Consider the following 19,325-nt stretch of genomic DNA (forward strand, 5'->3'; position numbering starts at 1 on the left):
TTTCTCGCCTTTCTCTCAATGACCCTGTACCCTTTCTGCCCCACTCCTTAGACATACATGGTATTCATTCAAACATACACACCAAATATGGACAATGCAGTAAATGGGCTACACATGCTTGCTTCAAAATACATCTTTCTCAAAAAAAAGATTTGTTGACAGATTGAGATATTTGTAATAAAAAAGAAGGAAATGAAAATGTCTTATATTTCATGCTACAGAATGAATACAAACCAGGGCCAATAGTGTGCTGCTGACTGGCATGTGTTAAAATGGTTCTGGTTGTCACACACACATAACAGTCTTGGTATATTTCTAGCTGTTATTTACATCTGTGAAATAGTTATACTAAGATACCATTATCTTGAAAATATGTAATACTCAAAGAAGTTAGTTGGTTGGTTGGTTGGTTATTTAACGCCGCACTCAGCAATATTCCAGCTATATGACAGTGGTCTCTAAATAATCGAGCCTGGACCAGACAATCCAGTTATTAATATCATGAGCATCGATCCACGCAATTGGGATCGATGACATGCATCAACCAAGTCAGCAAACCTGACCACCCAATCCCGTTAGTCGCCTCTTACGACAAGCATAATTTGCATTTTACAACAAGCATGGTTTGCTGAAGACCTATTCTTCACTGGATCTTCAAGGGTCACTCAAAGAAGTAGTCATGGCATGACAGATTAACTATAGTAATATGAAAGAATTGCATGTTCTTTAACTTATTTTGAGTAGCATATATGGACGTTCATTCCAAATAACTTTAGAATTTGTATTACCATGTATGGAAAGGGTTTTTTGTCACTTTTATTTTCATGCATTTATGATACATATTTATAAAATCAACTATGTTCTTATAAGCGTGCCATATACAGGTAATTGTAATATGTTTTTCATATTGACGAAAGTGGGCATTTTTGTACAATAAATTTATTGATCTATCAACTCAGACTTCATGAATTGTAGATGAATATTGTGTTCACAGAATTGGCACATAAAAACCTCTAGGTCCATTGAACACACAATGCCATTTAGAAAGTAGTCAAATGTAACAAATGTTAGACTAACAGTTATTGGACTTTCATTTTTGTGGAAGCCTTGGTGTTAGATCGCTGACTTTGCCTGCTGGTGACTGGGTACCTCACTCTGGCAGTGTGGGTTTGAATCCCGGATGGGAAACAACTCTTCCCCCCCTCCCCCCGAAAAAAATCTGTACTTTACTAAGAACGTGTTATCCCAATTATAACATTTGTTACATCTAGGTCCATTGTTCATCCTCCAGGCTACTGTGAACATGACAACTGTCACACACAGCATAAAATATTAATGTCATGACCATTGAACAAATATTTGGTTATCACATAGAACATTTGACATCCTGAAAATCAAATAAGCTCATTTAAAGTCTTAGGATTTTATGAGATCAAAACTAATAGGAATCTCTCATCTTATACAGAAAATAACATTTCTCAACAAGTCCACTTGTTATTAACCTGGAAACTGCCTACAGCCAGAACTTACCCATCAACTGAAGACCTTTGAACAAAGGTTTGTACCATGTTTGACATCCTGGAAAGCATTCAGGATTTAGGATTTCATAAGCAATGTTAGATAAACCTTCTTCCACATAAAACTAAAAATTTATGGACTTGACTTCCAGTAGTAAAAGCAGTGATATGAAGGAACAATATTTTTCATATTTCATATTTGACACTAGCCTTCTGGACTTCTCAGGACCACATACCAACATCAGCGTCCACAGCGGAAAAAGGGAGATTTATGTACAAACCTCATACTGTGTAACCCTATCCCACTTTATGCAATGTGAAAAGTGTATCTTCATGACAAAACTACTGTCAGCATGATCGCCTTTCCTAGCCACATGGGACAACCATATGTTCATGGTTGTGTTAACTATTAACTATTCAGGGAGAAAGTCGGATATTTGAATACCTGACACGAAACACTAACACCACGCTCTACTGTAACCTTGTGTCAACATCTAACAGACAATTGTACAGTTACGTTTTGATTTCAAATTCCCCCCAAGAGCCGAAATGAATTTTCAGCGTGATTAAGACAAAAGCTGAGTTTCATCCAATTGCATCAATTTAATTTAAAACAACAGAAAAAAATATTTAATTATTAATTAATTTCTTAATGTAAGCACCATTGCTTCTGCAAATGTAACTGCTAGAAAGAGTTCTCTCTTATGTAGCAATAAATATGCTATTACATTTTACAAAAAAAACCAAACAGTTTTGCCTCCTTGATTAGTGTGTGAGTGAGTGAGTGAGTGAGTATGGTTTTACGCCGCTTTTAGCAATATTCCAGCAATATCCCAGCAGGGGACACCAGAAATGGGCTTCACCAGAAATTGTACCCATGTCGGAAATCGAACCGCCTCCTTGATGAAAAGTAGCTACTGGATAACAACCTTCATTTTCTTGTACACAATATATATCTGGAATGCATGATAAAAAGAATGTGATATTGTTGACCAGGTGAGCTTCAGTAATTAGAGAAACGCCCTGTAGTTTATCAGCCCACCTCCGAAGGTGTCAGAAGGCTGGCAATAAAAGACAAGCTACACGCCCATGGTTCACTGGCAACAATTATCTACTCCATTGCAACAGAACGCCTCTATAACTCAGCCATAAACCATTTACTCCTCATCAGGGCTAGCATGTTTAAATGCAAGGCCCTCACTATGGATATCAATCTATATTGATGGCACTTGTATGTTTTGCAACAAACACTAAATCCAACCTCAAAAGAAGAAAGAAGACACACAACAGTGAAGTGACAACAACTTTCCTTTTGAATTATTCTAACAGGTTGCCATGAGTACACAATGCTTAGCATGACTGCCTCAAGAGAAGATACATAATTATCTAGTGTTGAGTAGGGCCAGAGTTTGGTATATGGCACACCAAGGGTTGCATCACAATACACACCACACCATGACACACTGCATGAAGAGATGTAACACTTTATACACCATGAAACAGGGGCATATGAAAAGTTGTATCACAATACACACCATGGCACTCTGCATGAAGAGATTACAACACATGATATACCATGAAACAGGGGCATATGAAATGTTGTATCACAATAAACACCACACCATGGCACACTGCATGAAGTTTTTGGTTTGGTTTGTCATTTAACGCTGCACTCAGCAATATTCCAGCTATATGACGGCGGTCTGTAAATAATCGAGTCTGGACCAGACAATCCAGTGATTGATATCATGGGCACGAAGAGATGTATCACATTATATACCATGAAATATGGTATATATATATACAGTTGTATCACAGTACATACCATGATACAATGTGCATAAAAAGAATTGTATTACAATATATACCAAGACGTGCTGAAAAACACAAGGGAGATATACAACGTCTTTATTACAATGAATGTGACGTTTTAGAGACAAACACTGTTATGAAGCAAGTGATCATCACTTGCATGATAATGATGTTAGTATCAACACCATTTATTGCAATAAAGAAGTTGCACATCCATAGGACTATCTCCCTTGTTCATCATCCCAACGTCTAAATGCCACTTAAAAGAGGTTGCTTAAAAAGAGTTGTATTACAATATATACCATGACACAATGTGTATGAATAATTGTATCACAATACACATCATAACACAATGTGCATAAAGAGTTTCAAATACAGACATGTTTCATGACACATTGTATTCAAAGAGCAGTAAAACATCACAACACACTGCACATAAAGAGCCGTATCACAATACATACCAGGACACACCTTGTAGAAGGCATTGTCTCACAATACAGTATTTTTACTACATGAAACACCCATCACTTAAGGTTATTTTTAGTTCAACACAAAACAAATACTCTTAACGATCCCTACTACTAATTGCATGTAAATGAGTGGAGACTGGCCAGTCTGGCTCCACCGGCTGACAACCCTGGTGGTCCCGCCTCACAGGTCATCCCACACCAACAGGTTCCCTCCCTTACAACTGGAGAATGCATGACCAGTATTCTGAAAATATAACATGGTGTTAACCTGTTGCTTCCACTGATCCATGTTGCTGTACTGGAAGACTCAACACAGGAGGACAAGCGGATAAATGGAAGTTATTCTTGTGCCATGGTGATACTCTTGGCATATGGGAGTTTTTCACATGATGCACCTATCTCTATGGAATAACAAGGATGCTATTGGAGACTGAATGATTGGAGCACTATGACACCATCCGATATGAGATGTTAACTTTTCCATAACTCCTGTATTTCACCCTGAAAGTTTACATTGGACCAGATATTTATTTGGCTTTCACTATCATAGATCTTTTACGAAAAAAAATGAATTACATAGCCATTGAAAAATTTACACATTTTCTCATTTTTTTAAAATGCATTTTTTATTCTTTTCAATGAGATAAGTTTGACTCCAGTTTCTAAAAAAGTAAGCTTGCCTTTTTCACACCATCCAATTTCGAAAGCCAGTAATCCATAAACCAAGCAGTAAAAAAGGTCTGATCTCATTTTATTTTCTCATAAAGAAGGAATGTCCACAGTGATGTGTCCATAGGACCTGAGGGAGATATTTATCACTCCAACCCCATACAGGGAGGCTGCAATCACTCTGGGACATGTTGGAAGTGTATTTTATGACTTTCCCAAACCAATATCAGCATGGAGACTTCCCTATCATCTCTGATATACACGCAGACTTATTACAGTACAATTGACCAGAGGTCAAATACCAGCATATGGTCCTTGCACTGACCCAAAAAGCATTGACTGTCTGGGGTTTTATGCCAGTTAGCAACATCATGGCGAAGAAAGAAGTGTCAGAAGAACCAAATGCTAACATAAAGTTGTCATCACCTTGAGGTCCTGACTGAACTAATAGCCTTCTAGTCGAGGCCATCAAGTTAGAGAGTATGTATGGCTTTAGCACCTTGTTTAGCAATAACCCAGCAGGGATAACCAAGAATAAGATTCACAAATTGTTCCCATGTTGGGAAGTGAACCAGAGTCTTTGGTGTGACAAGCAAACGGTTTAACCACTAGGCTATTCTTGTATCCCAATTGCGTAGATCAATGCTCATGATGTCAATCACTAGATTATCTGGTCCAGACATGATTTTTTACAGACTGCCGTCATATAGCTGGAGTACGATGTAAAACAACTAACAAACAAACAAAACAAACAAATCCTGCTCACCAAAAAAATATATGACCAAAAAAGCATCGATCCAAGCAGTTGGGATACGATGACATGCATCAACCAAGTCAGAAAGCCTGACCACCTGATCCCGTTAGTCGCCTCTTATGACAAGCATGGTCGCCTTTTACGGCAAGCATTGGTTGCTGAAGACCTATTCTAACCCGGATCTTCACGTGTCTGAATGGGATGTTCACCAGTTGGGGAACTCATCTCTCTCTACTTCTGCCCCATGGCTGTGGAATATATGTATTTCATTAAACCAAAACAACTCTAGAATATAAAAAAGCAACTCTAGACAACTCTATCTAAATCAACATCAAGAAACGAATATTTAGAGGAGATAACTGTAGTGTGTAATAAAAGATACTAAAGACTGCATGTTAGCCTAAATTTCTCCATTGCATTGTTTGATTAGGCCATTCCATTCGTTCATATCATGAGAATCAAAATTGACAATTAGATTTATCTATTTGTCTACTGCAGTGCTGGAATCTAATTTTAAGTTTCTTAATTCATGATTTAGCTGTTAGATGTTAATTAACAACAGTGGCTATTAAAATGCTCATTAACAAGACGATGCTTGTCATAAGAGGCGACTAACGGGATCGGGTGGTCAGGCTCCCTGACTTGGTTGATGCATGTCATCGTATCCCAATTGCATGGATCGATGCTCATGATGTCAATCACTGGATTGTCTGGTCCAAACTGGATTATTTACAGACCCATATCGCTGGAATATTGCTGAGTGCGGCGTTAAATAACAAACAAACATTAACAAGAAAAAAACATCTCCCTCATTCACTGAACCGATGTGAAAATGTGTGTAATGTGTCACTGGGCAGGAACAGGAGACAGTTGACAGGCCAATAGTATCTGGTGTGTAATGTCAATACTGCCTGCCCCATCTGTACCACAGGGGAACAGAGGCTAAACACAACAACCAGTACCTTCTGATGCCAACAGTGGCCACATTGTGTCTGTGTCAACCCATCAGCCATGCCCGTAAACACACTTGCCCATATATTGACTAAACAGACCCAAAACAGACCCAAAACAGATTCTGAGGAACATTGAGATCACTTTACAGCATCCCTACAAGACAGGAAGTTAATGAATAGGGAATAAGGGGAAGTGTAGCTAGTTCATGAAATGTTTTAGGAAGGAAGCGTAGATGTGGATATTATTAAAGTCTTCTCATATTACACAATGGACATATTGCTATTAACAAATAGAAGGGATGCCTGTCATGACTAACCGAGAAAATGATGGAAGATTGATTTCAATAATGTGAAAATAGACAAGCCACGAGACAGAAGTTTTAGATAATATATGATGGATTTATATTGTACAGCATACTTGGAGGAATCTCCAAGTCCTAAGTTATAAACTTGAAAAGAGCCACAGCCAACTTATTCAGCATGAACCAACCAACTACATAGATTTCAAAATATTTTTTTATAGCCAGTGAGTTGTTTGTAAGTCAGTAGGTGAGGTGGGATGTTTTTCCTGGCGGGGTCTGCATATGTGCTGTAAAAACATGTCCATATGGCGAATACAGCCTCCAGAGACTGGTGCAAGGACACAGATATCACACAGCATGAGATACAGAACGTCAACATTCACAGCACCAGCATACCAGAAACAGCACCAGAAGAAAGACAAAAAAACAGACAAAAACATCCTCAACAGACTACAAAACACACCCTCAGCAAACAGACAATCACGGCTCTCGCAAGCAGACAATCACAACTCCAGCAGACAATCACAGCTCCAGCAGACAATCACAGCTCCAGCAGTCAATCACATTCCAAATTAACAGGCAAATACAGTCTCAACGAAAAAGCCATCACCACCCCTGCAAATACACAATCACGGCCCCAACAAACAGATAATCTCAGCCCAACAAACAGACAATTTCACTCCAAACAGACAATCACAGCCCCAACAAACAGACAATCACAGCCCGAGCAAACACACAATCACAGATCTAGCAATGACAGCCCCAGCAACAGACAATCACAGCCCCAGCAACAGACAATCACAGCCCCAGCAATCAGACAATCACAGCCCCAGCAACAGACAATCACAGCCCCAGCAACAGAAAATCACAGTCCAACAACAGACAATCACAGCCCAACAACAGACAATCACAGCCCAACAACAGACAATCACAGCCTGAGCAAACACACAATCACAGATCTAGCAATCACAGCCCCAGCAACAGACAATCACAGCCCCAGCAATCAGACAATCACAGCCCCAGCAACAGACAATCATAGCCCAACAACAGACAATCACAGCCCCAGCAATCAGACAATCAGGGCCCAGCAGAACATACTCTGGAGAGTAGCCTTGATCCAAGGCTCTACTAAAAGATAAGTACATAGATGTGTAGTAATTCTATCTTTATAAAACGAATAGGCAAGTCTAGATAAGTTGACAGGACACCAGTCTTTTATGGGAACAACCTTTTTCTTATCATTTATATAATCAAGAAATTATGATTTGACCTAATGATAATTGCCTTAGAGACGTGTGCAAGTCTATCTGGAGAGGTCAGTTATCTTAATTGAGGGGTGTTACCTATTGGATTATAGATAAGGTAACTGCATGAGGTAAGGTTGGACACGCCAGCTACACTCAATCACCATGTTCCTCCACGGTCTCAGCTCCAGTTCCACAGTACAACTGTGGCAGTAGTCCCGACCACAGTTCACACAAAGCAGGGACAGAGATCAAGTCTTCAAACTGGAGTTGATGTATGATAAACATGTGCTGGTAGCAAATGTCAAATGTATTACAATCCCTTGGAAGGGCACACTGCCCTGTTCATGGCTTCTCTATTGATAGATTACTTGTACCATTAGGATAATTAGAATAACACTATTGATGGATGCTAACAAGTTACCCATTACAAATCAGAATTACATGTTATTTATGACACTGCCCAGAAGCTATTTAATAATAAATATTAAAGAATGGTGATTTCTAGAAATCAAAATACAAATCAATATCACTGTTTATTTGTTTGATGTTTCTCACCAGAGACAGCAATATTCCAGTGATTGATATTATGAGTAATTCCCCTTGTCATTTGGGTACAATGACATGCAAATCAACCAAGTAACTCAACTTGACCATCGGATCCATGTAGACATCAAGTATGATAAGCAACCTAGAATGCCTAAAGTGTATGACCATGAATGGCATCAATTCCAGGTACCGATATCCATGTGTGTTTCCTTATCACATGTTTTAATCAACTGAAAGCTGATTATGATCTATAGAAACTCAGAAACAACAAAGGTAATGCTGACAACAATATTTGAATATGCAAAGGATTCATAAAAGAAAAGAATTTGCACCAAAATATATATTATTGAAGATCTCATTTATACAGAGGGTCTTTATTCTTTGCAAAAATGTCAACAGTAATACATTAAAGATACATAAATTTGGCAGTTATGATTCAAACTGAACATTAAAAAGGGATAACTGCTAATAGTTTATGCCACTGTGACAAGGCGTAATTCTTTTCTGTGAATGCATTATCCAAATAGAGAAAGACAGCAGTATGTTGAAAGGTGTCAGGTATGATTCCTCTTCTACTGTTTCACCTGACATTCCTACCAACATCTGACCATTCTCTTCACAACGCCCATACAAACACACCTCACGGCACACAAACATCATCACTTCAGGACCTGTTACCAAGGCCATAATTTGGATGGGCAATCCTGAAATGTCTCTGCAGGCACTAAAACGACCAGAAAACATGCCTGACCTGCTGAGAGTGGTGTAGCAACAAGTAGACATCCATGTGAGATTAGTTGTGCTGGTCTGGTGCTGGACACATGGTTCAGTTTGTGATGCTAATGAGAGCCACCACAACTGTATCCAGTGAGGAGGAAGGTCATGGGTCAGCCGTAGACTGGACCACACTGACCAGCGGGACATATATGCCATGTGTCCATCAGTGCATGGTCGATACGGGATCCACTGAGTGTGTACATGGTTGATACGGGATCCTTAACTGGGTGCAAGGTCGATACAAGATCCATTAACTGAGTGCATGATCGATACAGGATCCTTACACTGAATGCATGGTTGATACAGAATCTTTCAACTGGGTGCATGGTTGATACGAAATCTTTAAACTGAGTGCATGGTCGATACAGGATCCTTACACTGAATGCACGGTTGATACAGAATCTTTAAACAGGATGCATGGTTGATACAGAATCTTTCAACTGGGTGCATGGTTGATACGAAATCTTTAAACTGGGTGCATGGTCGATACAGGATCCTTACACTGAATGCACGGTTGATACAGAATCTTTCAACTGGGTGCATGGTTGATACGAAATCTTTAAACTGAGTGCATGATCGATACTGGATCCTTACACTGAATGCATGGTTGCTACGGAATCTTTAAACTGGGTGCATGATCGATACTGGATCCTTACACTGAATGCATGGTTGATACGAAATCTTTAAACTGAGTGCATGATCGATACTGGATCCTTACACTGAATGCATGGTTGCTACGGAATCTTTAAACTGGGTGCATGGTTGATACTGGATCCTTACACTGAATGCATGGTTGCTACGAAATCTTTTAACTGAGTGCATGGTCGGTACTGGATCCTTACACTGAATGCATGGTTGCTACGGAATCTTTAAAGTGGATGCATTGTTGATACTGGATCCTTACACTGAATGCATGGTCGATACTGGGTCCATGGTAAATACTGCGTCCAAGGCCAATATTGAGTGCTTGGTCATACAACACTGTGTGGCATTGTTTCAGCTGTTCAATGTTATATACTCTGTAAATGCTATCTGTTGGTCAATATTGTGTACACATTCAACAGCACATACATGATAAACACCATCTGTGTTTTAAATTTTTATGGTCAAATAAGAAATGCATCTTATATTATCTTGATAGATTATTCTATATTTACATGTTCCCCATTTCTAGAGTGCAACACAAGCCCCAGGCAACACAGAAGACTGATACAAAGTAATGACAATTCAAGACATTATTCATATTAGATGTTTATGAACTTCACATTACCACTTCCATTCTCCACAAGTAAGTGGTATTGTCCTTGACTTCATCCCACAAAGACACACAATACAGGCAAACATTATTTATGTTCAGCAATGATGATATCAGAATGCTACATGAAGCATTATAAAGGGGCAATGCTGAGCTCTTGGACAAGATGGATCATTACACCGCATATCGGCCGTATGTATTCACAGGTAATAGAGGAACGTATGGTGTATACAGAACCTGTATTGCAATGCATGAGTGGTAAAGTTGTCTACACTGCCTCAACTCTCTGTACAGTTACGTCCCTTTTTCCCATGGTCAATTTGTCATTGGTTCAAATCACGGATTCACCCAAAAAATTATTCTTTGTCTGTAAGCACTCTAATCATGCCACAGCACTGTAGCTCACCTGGATATGTAGACAACAGCTTAAAAAACAAAGAAAGCCAATGAAAAAAAGATATTTCTATAGAAGAATATTTTCTGCATAAATACTAAAAACTACCAATAAAATCTAACAAACTGAACAAAATATGATGGAGAAACAGAAGGAGAACATGCATGACAAAGTTCAGCTCCCTCAGGCCTGCAGTTCCATAGGAGAAGTTTACAGAGGCAAATATACATCTTGAGAGAATTTAAGATCTAGGTTAAAGAAGGTTAGATATTACATATCACAACAAACGTAACATTAATCTGACCCCCACTACCAACTACATATGTACTAAATTTGATTACATTGCGAATACAAATGATGTGGTAATGGCCATCATGGTGGCCATATTAAAAATCAGATTAAAAAAGGGGCAGTGCAGGTGTCATCATTGGTGGGAACAAGAATGTGAAGTTTCAGCTTCTTTGGTCCAGTGGCTTAGGAGGAGAAGATGCTCATGGTGGATGATGGACGACAGATGACGGACAAACAGCAGCAGCTCACACGACTTTCAAACTACCTCACAGGCTGGTTCAAGCATCATGAACCTGACTCACTCACACTCCTATACTGTCTCCTATGACATCTTTATTCATAAGTAAGATTGAGTACAAGAATGTACGTTTTCCCATGTCTCCATGTTTCCATGTCAGATTCCACACTTTGAGACCTCATGTCTACCATCCCACAAGGGCACTCACTAAACATCAATATCCTTACGTATTCTCCCTCGAATGTCTGTTCTGTTAGCCAGTGTATCTCAACAGCCAAACACTAAAAAGTAAGGAATCTTTGGTGCCTCCATTCCTACACATGCCACTGTACAATCCCTTCACCAACATTTGTCCCACCAAACACTTGGCCTCGTAGAAATATAGAAACAACCAATTACATTTAAATTACTGACTACTGAAGCGAATATGTGACCATGTTAATGTACTTAACATTCTTCACTTAAAACAGAATTGCAATATTTCTCCCACTTTTTCCCCATTAAACTGACAAAACCCATATAACAATAACAATATATGTTTATATTTATTTTGAACTACCACAGCTAATTGGTTAGCCGAGAATTTGTAAACCATAAAATATAAAAAAAAGTGTGGCCTGATACCTGGTTAAGTAAATTGATGGATCCTTAATCAGGTTTTGAAAGAAGAAACAATGACTGTGACACAAGAACATATGACATATGATAGCCATCAACCATATATATATATGTTTCTTGTATCAAAATGGTATCTTACCAGATCCTCATTCAGCATTGGAATTTTAAGAAGGTAAAACACATATGGACAGTCTGAAAATGGCTTCTTAGGCATAAGAATATTCTCATGACATCATTGCTGTTATAAAACTGCCATCATCAGGTTACTTAGAAAACATTGACGAGTTATTTCTTTTATCTCTTACCTATAAAAAACCTAACATATTCAACACGAGGGCTGGTGAGGCCATTTTGCAGGGCCCCTACTGAGGAAACAGATAATCAGATTGCCATTCAGAGATCTGCGATGTTACCAAGCAATGTCAGACTGGTCTAACCGTGCCTGAGACAGTGACACACAAACTACAATACCATGGTGCATCACAAAGCAAAGCGCACAGCAGGCTTGCACAGCCCGATCAGACACTACAGCACTGGGTCTAGTACTGGAGCACTGCCAGCTTCCATGAAGGTAAGAACAGCATCACAACATTACACAACCTCAACCATTCCTTGTACTGTCTGCACATTGGATATGAACTACAAGAATTAGATAATTCGGGATAATAACATAACTCTTTGTGATAATTAGATTCTGCCCCAAAGGCCATTATATAGACATACACATAGTCTATGAAAAAATTTCTTTTAAATTATTGTAATTTATTTTTTTCAAAAGAACCATACTGCCTCTGTTGTTTCATATGTGGAATCAAGGAAACCAGACTCGCCTAGTCTTTTAGAAAAAAAAAAAAAAAAAAAAAAAAAAAAAAAAAATATTTAAATTCCGGAGTCATGATGCAAGACTATTCATATAAGCTACAAGCTTTAAGAGATATCACTGCAGCTGGGATAACAGCCAAGAGAGATCTTGGCTGGATACACTCATGTTCATAGAGAACATTTCTTCAGTTAGTCCATGCCAATGTATTTCCTTGTTTTACAGGGGCGGTCGGGTAGCCTAGTGGTTAAAGCGTTCGCTCGTCACGCCAAAGACCCGGGTTTTGATTCCCGACATGGGTACAATGTGTGAAGCCCATTTCAGGTGTCCCCCGCCGTGATATTGCTGGAATATTGCTAAAAGCGGCGTAAAACCATACTCACTCACTCACTCACTCACTTGTTTTACAGACAAGAAATCCTAAGTTTTGCAAAACTGAAAAATATGAATTGATATGCTACTTGTTATTAGTTTTTTTTTCTCAGTTAACTAACATTTAATCAACCCTGACAATGTTCAACTTTCCTCCTGTCTCTGAACTTAATTGTCGTATTGACAAAAAAAACACCCATAAATTTAAAAGTTAAAAAGATATTTAATGCAATTGATTGTGAAATAATTAATCAGGACATGTGTATCATAAGATTACTTTAGTACTGTTAAACTTCACAAATCTTTAAATATTCCCTGCAATGAACTACAAACTACTGAAAACATCAGGGCATAAATATTCACATCCATCACAAGAAGATTCAAAACAAATTGGTAGCGACACATTCAAGAATCCACACTATTAAATCAAAGGTATCATATACACAGGTGTAAACAGTATAGCCCTGCTACCCGTGTACCGATGTAACTACATACATGATGTTATAGTAATGACACTATCAACTACCACCCTCCCTGGTAGCAGGTGCTTGTGGGATGTACCTCCACTGTACTACACAGGTGTAATGAGGCACACAGGTAATGTAGAGGCATTACTTCCACTGTACATCTACGTACATTACTGAATAGTGCAGTAACCACACCATGGACTACTATCACCCTCCCTGGTAGCAGGTGCTTGTGGGATTTACCTCCACTGTACTACACAGGTGCAATGAGGCACACAGGTAATGTAGAGGCATTACCTCTACTGTACATCTACGTACATTACTGAATAGTGCAGTAACCACACCATGGACTACTATCACCCTCCATGGTAGCAGGTGCTTGTGGGATGTACCTCCACTGTACTACACACACTACAGGTGTAATGAGGCACACAGGTAATGTAGAGGCATTACCTCCACTGTACATCTACGTACATTACTGAATAGTGCAGTAACCACACCATGGACTACTACCACCCTCCATGTCAGCAGGTGCTTGTGGGATGTACCTCCACTGTACTACACATACTACAGGTGCAATGAGGCACACAGGTAATGTAGAGGCATTACTTCCACTGTACATCTACGTACATTACTGAATAGTGCAGTAACCACACCATGGACTACTACCACCCTCCATGTCAGCAGGTGCTTGTGGGATGTAACTCCACTGTACTACACAGGTGTAATGAGGCACACAGGTAATGTAGAAGCATTACCTCCACTGTACATCTACGTACATTACTGAATAGTGCAGTAACCACGTGCACACCATGGACTACTACCACCCTCCATGTCAGCAGGTGCTTGTGTGATGCACTACACATACTACTGAGTACTATTGAGTACTGACATACTGCTTGCTTGTTTGTTGTTTAACCACTATATGACAGTGGTCTGTAAATAATCGAGTCTGGACCAGACAATCCAGTGATTGACATTGTTTGTTTGTTTATTGTTTAATGCTGCACTCAGCAATATTCCAGCTATATGACGGAGATCTGTAAATAATCGAGTCTGGACCAGACAACCCAGTGATAGACATTGTTTGTTTGTTTATTGTTTAACGCCGCACTCAGCAATATTCCAGCTATATGATGGCAGTCTGTAAATAATCGAGTCTGGATCAGACAATTCAGTGATTGACATCATGACCATCGATCCATGCAAATGGGATCGATGACATGCTTCAACCAAGTCAGCGAACCTGACCACCCGATCCTGTTAGTCGCCTCTTATGACAAGCATAGTTGCCTTTTACTGCAAGCATGGGTTGCTGAAGATCTATTCTACCCCGGATCTTCACAGGTCGATTGACATTGTGAGCATTGATTGATGCAATTGGGATATGATGATGACATGCATCAATCACGTTAGCAAGCCTGACCACTGGATCCCATCACCTTAGGAGTTGCTTAAGATCAATTCTAACATGAATCTTAACGGTACAGGTGTACTTAGGCACACAGGTAATCATATGATAGGTGTACATGCATTATCTCCAATATGTACCTACCAGTATGTGATTACTGGATATTACAGTGATGATACTATAGACAACCACCCTCCCTATCAACAGGTGTTTGTGATGTTCCTCTAAAGGTGCTCTGAGGCACACAGGTAATCACAATACAGATTTAAACTCTCTCCTATTACCTTCATAGCTTAGACGTCCTAGATACTATGGACAAGCATCAATGTGGGGTGTTATTGTTATACACCTTAGTTTAGGGTCATCATCAGCTAAAGACAATGTTATCTCACGATATCTAGAAAGCTTAATGGGGCTCTCTCACCAGGGAGTCTGGACCAGGCAAACCAATGACTGAAAACAATCCCCACCATCAAGGCATGATGCAGTCTGCCAAATCACAGTCTGAGCATCACTGACAAGTAAGCTGAAATCTCCACACGGAGGTTCTGGCATAGCAGAATGACTTCACTTTCTGTTGACTCTGGGGGCACGGGTGGCCCAGTTGTGTAAGGCGCCACGATTCGCTGTGCAGAGTTGCGTCCTTTGGGCACGCCAGAAACCTATGTTTGTGGGTTCGAATCCTGGTTCGCCCCAATTATGTTTCTAGGTTTGTCACCATACCCGTGCTCGTGGGTTTCACTGAAGTGGTAAACATCTGAGACCTGCATCACTTCGGGCTTTCCTCCCACAATAACCTGACATGCTGTGATATAACTGGAATAATGTTAAAAGCGGTGTTAAACCCAACTCACTCACTCACTCTATTGTCTCTGTTTTCATTGTTTCCAATATAACAGAAGACATCAGACAATATTATCTATATTATTCCCTGGTTGGGCAGTAACAGATGATACCACTATATTTGATAAAATACTCTCAATGTCTGGCACAAAAGATGATGTCACTCAATATCGTCTCTTTATTCTGTTTCTAGGGCAACAGTAGTCACACAGATCTGACCCTGAAACAAAAATATCTAAAAAAACCCTGCAATTCTATGATATTTTTGCAAGTCTAGATAACTGCCGTATCTGAAAATGAAGAATGTCTTTTGGCGCCTTTTGATTATATTCCATAATCATAATTTAACAACTCTTCTGTAAAAGTGTTCATTTCAGAGACAAGATGTTAGTCTAGCACAACAGATAACATCAGGTGCTATTATCTAATCTATACAGTCTCATTATTCCCTGTTTCTAGCACAACAGAAGACACATCAAGCCCTATTACCTAGTCTACATTGTCTATTTATTCCGTGTCTGTGGAATAGTAGACATTATCAGTCAGTATTGTCTAATTATTTCCTCTCTGGAAACAACAGATGACACCAGCATACATCCAGCCTGTTTCTATCATAACTACGCCAGTTCTGCTCTGGAACAACGTACAACAAGACACAATCTCTTTTCTTTTCCCTCAATAAAAACTAACTTCTGAAAACAAATACCTCTTTGGGACTGGACCGTTTCATTGCTTTTACACAGACATAAATCACATACTTTTTTTAAAGACAAGGAACAGAAAGATTCTGGCCATAACATCCCAACCTTTGTGGAACAAATAATTACGCTGTGAATTATGGAGATCATAGAAAACCTCAAGCTGCTGCCAAATATGCCATGATAAAATGTCAGTGTGTAAACATTCCTCAACAAGGATATAACCCTGGCCACAACAGTAATGGCTGACAATGGCCATCAAATCCAACACTATTTGTCTCCTTCAATGACATCAAGGGATATGTATACAAACAAGAGTGAGTGAGTTGGGTTTAACGCCGCTTTTAACATTATTCCAGTTATATCACGGCGTGTCAGCTTAATGTGGGAGGAAAGCCCGAAGTGATGCAGGTCTAAGACATTTACCACTTCGGTGAAACCCGCGAGCACAGGTATGGGGCTGACAAACCTAGAAACATAATTGGGGCGAACCGGGATTCGAACCCACAATCATAGGTTTCTGGCGTGCCCAAGGGACGCAACTCTGCACAGCGAATCGCGGCGCCTTAGACGACAGGGCCACCAGTGCCACAAACAAGAGGAAGATGTGGCGAACAGGTTCCATCACAATGTTTCATTTCCTCATTAACCCTGGAACAAGTAAGGCTGGTATTCTTCATGTACTACGGTACCCCACTTTGATAGGGATATTTTTTTATCTTTCCATGATACACAAAACTGATCTACATAATATGCCTGCCCAGTGCATATTTAAACAGAATGACAAATCCCTATGAAAAGTGGAGTAGTATGCTATATGTATATTGTACTGTCATGAAGAAACACCTCACTGCATTGTCAGAGCCGTTATTTTTTTCATTTGTTGGCTCACGGATCCTCCAACCATTTCTTTATATATAAAAATGAAAATAATAAATAAAAACATTTACACACTGTATTTTGCACACATTTATCATTTCCATTCCTTTCAAGTAATTATCGTGTATCTCATAGTTGGTTATTAATGTGTATCTAATAGTTGGTAATTACTGGATATCTAATAGTTGGTAATTAATGTGTATCTAATAGTTGGTAATTAATGGGTATCTAATTGTAAATATACTGTCATAATCCCCTGCCTCTCTCATGTCTTAATCCTCAAGCCTTTTACTAGGAGAATGAGTGTTAACACATTAGTCAATAATTCCTTAAAACATTGATGCCAATATCAGCATTGACTCAGTAATATCCGTGACCCAACGAATAAAACAAATATTGGCCTGAAAAACATATTTCAATTTTATATCCCAGAAAAAGAACATGAGAAATCTCATATGCAGGAGTCTCCCATTTTAACATCATACTTAGCCTGTTATCATTATTGAAGAAAGTGCTGAGAAATTGATTGTTTTGTGTCTATATCGTATTCTTCCTAAAATGTATTAAAAACAACAGTAATCAAAAACTGTGCGTGAAAATTTAAGTGGTCATTACGTAATTATCGGAGCTCAGGAATAGAGCAGTAACGAGGGGGTATTAAGCGAACTCGTGTAAGATGTTATCACTCCTCCTTTAGCTGGAGAGGCTTACCAGGTGTATTTCAGCCCTCCTATCTTATGCTCTGGCTTTTTTACCATTTACACAAGGACTTAAAAGTCTGCATCTTTATCAGATAAAATGCTTACACACCAACAACACCTTCCCCTGTAAGAAAATTACATACCAAAGCCATGGAGCCAAGAGAGTTAGGTGATGACAATACAGCCTTTGGCATCCGTCATCAGATCCAGTACAGTACAGTCCTGTAGACTATTGTACTGTGCTGTCAATCTCCTTCACTTGCAATACATCATTTAGAATTTACCAATGCATATTTACTCATTTCACTGTATCGTTCCTCTAATACCTAATACAGCAGGTAATCAACCAGCTGATAACTGTCAGACCAGCTGGTCAACATACCACATCAATCTTCATATGTTTAGTATTACACCCACTAGAAACACAACACTAACACCCCCACAGCCCTGGAGGAACGTGTGATATAATCTACCTGTGCCATGATTTACTGAGAGGCCTAATTCCCCCTTCACCTGGAGGGATGTCACAGCCGAGCCTCTTTGGTCAAGAGTCTGTGTGACAGTTACGGGCCAAACATGCAGCCTTCATCCTGACCATGCTCTCATTACCCACTCCATTCCCTTGTACTCACCCAATTATCTTAGACAGCTCCAAGAGGTCACTGGAGCCATCAAGGGAACATTAATTCCTCCGGTTGACTTGACTGTCAACTCACTGACTATGGTCACTTGGTCACCTGACTGTCCAGGTTATGGTCAACCCCGAGAATTATAACGCTTCTGTATACAGCTCTTACGGCACTACAAAGCAATCATCTGTTTGACTGCTACACACACGCTACACGAGTAAACACTCTCTACTTGCATAGGCACACTGTTATTGCCTCTCTTTGGAGCCAAGCTAACGGTTTTCCCATATCAATCCAGAGAGAGGTTGGCTCACTGCTTACCACCGCTGCCAGTGTTCAAGACAGAAGCTCAGCTCCCCCAATACTATGAGAGGCTATCCACTCCGCTACCTCCACCGCTGACGCTTTCATCAATGAAGTTAGTTGTGTGTACGTCGGTGAACTGGGCTGATCTCGGGACTGGAGGATGCTGGGGAGTCTCAGTGAGGGTTTACCTTCAATGATAGACCTTGCTTCCCATGTAACACTGTAGTCTCCAGGCTAAGACTTGGCTGCGAAAGCTTTTATAGAATTTTCTCTGAGTTTCCTCACCCTTAGTGTGTACTTCAAAGGAGAAAGAAATCGATTTTGAAATGTCAGAATTAAGGAGAATCCCTACACTA

The 19,325-nt window shown here is 39.6% G+C and overlaps 1 protein-coding gene across 2 annotated transcripts in view; it reads right to left on the reverse strand.

Moving 5' to 3' along the window:
- The window catches only part of LOC124131638 (solute carrier organic anion transporter family member 4A1-like), a 140,737-nt gene extending 121,733 nt beyond the window's left edge, over positions 1–19,004 (reverse strand). Inside the window, exon 1 of one of the 2 annotated variants that reach the window (XM_046495047.2) lies at positions 18,667–19,004. The gene's annotated coding sequence lies outside the window, so the exon portion shown is untranslated. The remainder of the gene's footprint in view (positions 1–18,666) is intronic. The other variant, XM_046495041.2, reaches the window with a different exon arrangement.
- Positions 19,005–19,325: the final 321 nt, after the last annotated feature.

This window comes from Haliotis rufescens, unplaced genomic scaffold (assembly GCF_023055435.1).
Source record: "Haliotis rufescens isolate VD_foot unplaced genomic scaffold, xgHalRufe1.0.p SCAF_1, whole genome shotgun sequence".
NCBI lineage: Eukaryota > Metazoa > Mollusca > Gastropoda > Lepetellida > Haliotidae > Haliotis > Haliotis rufescens.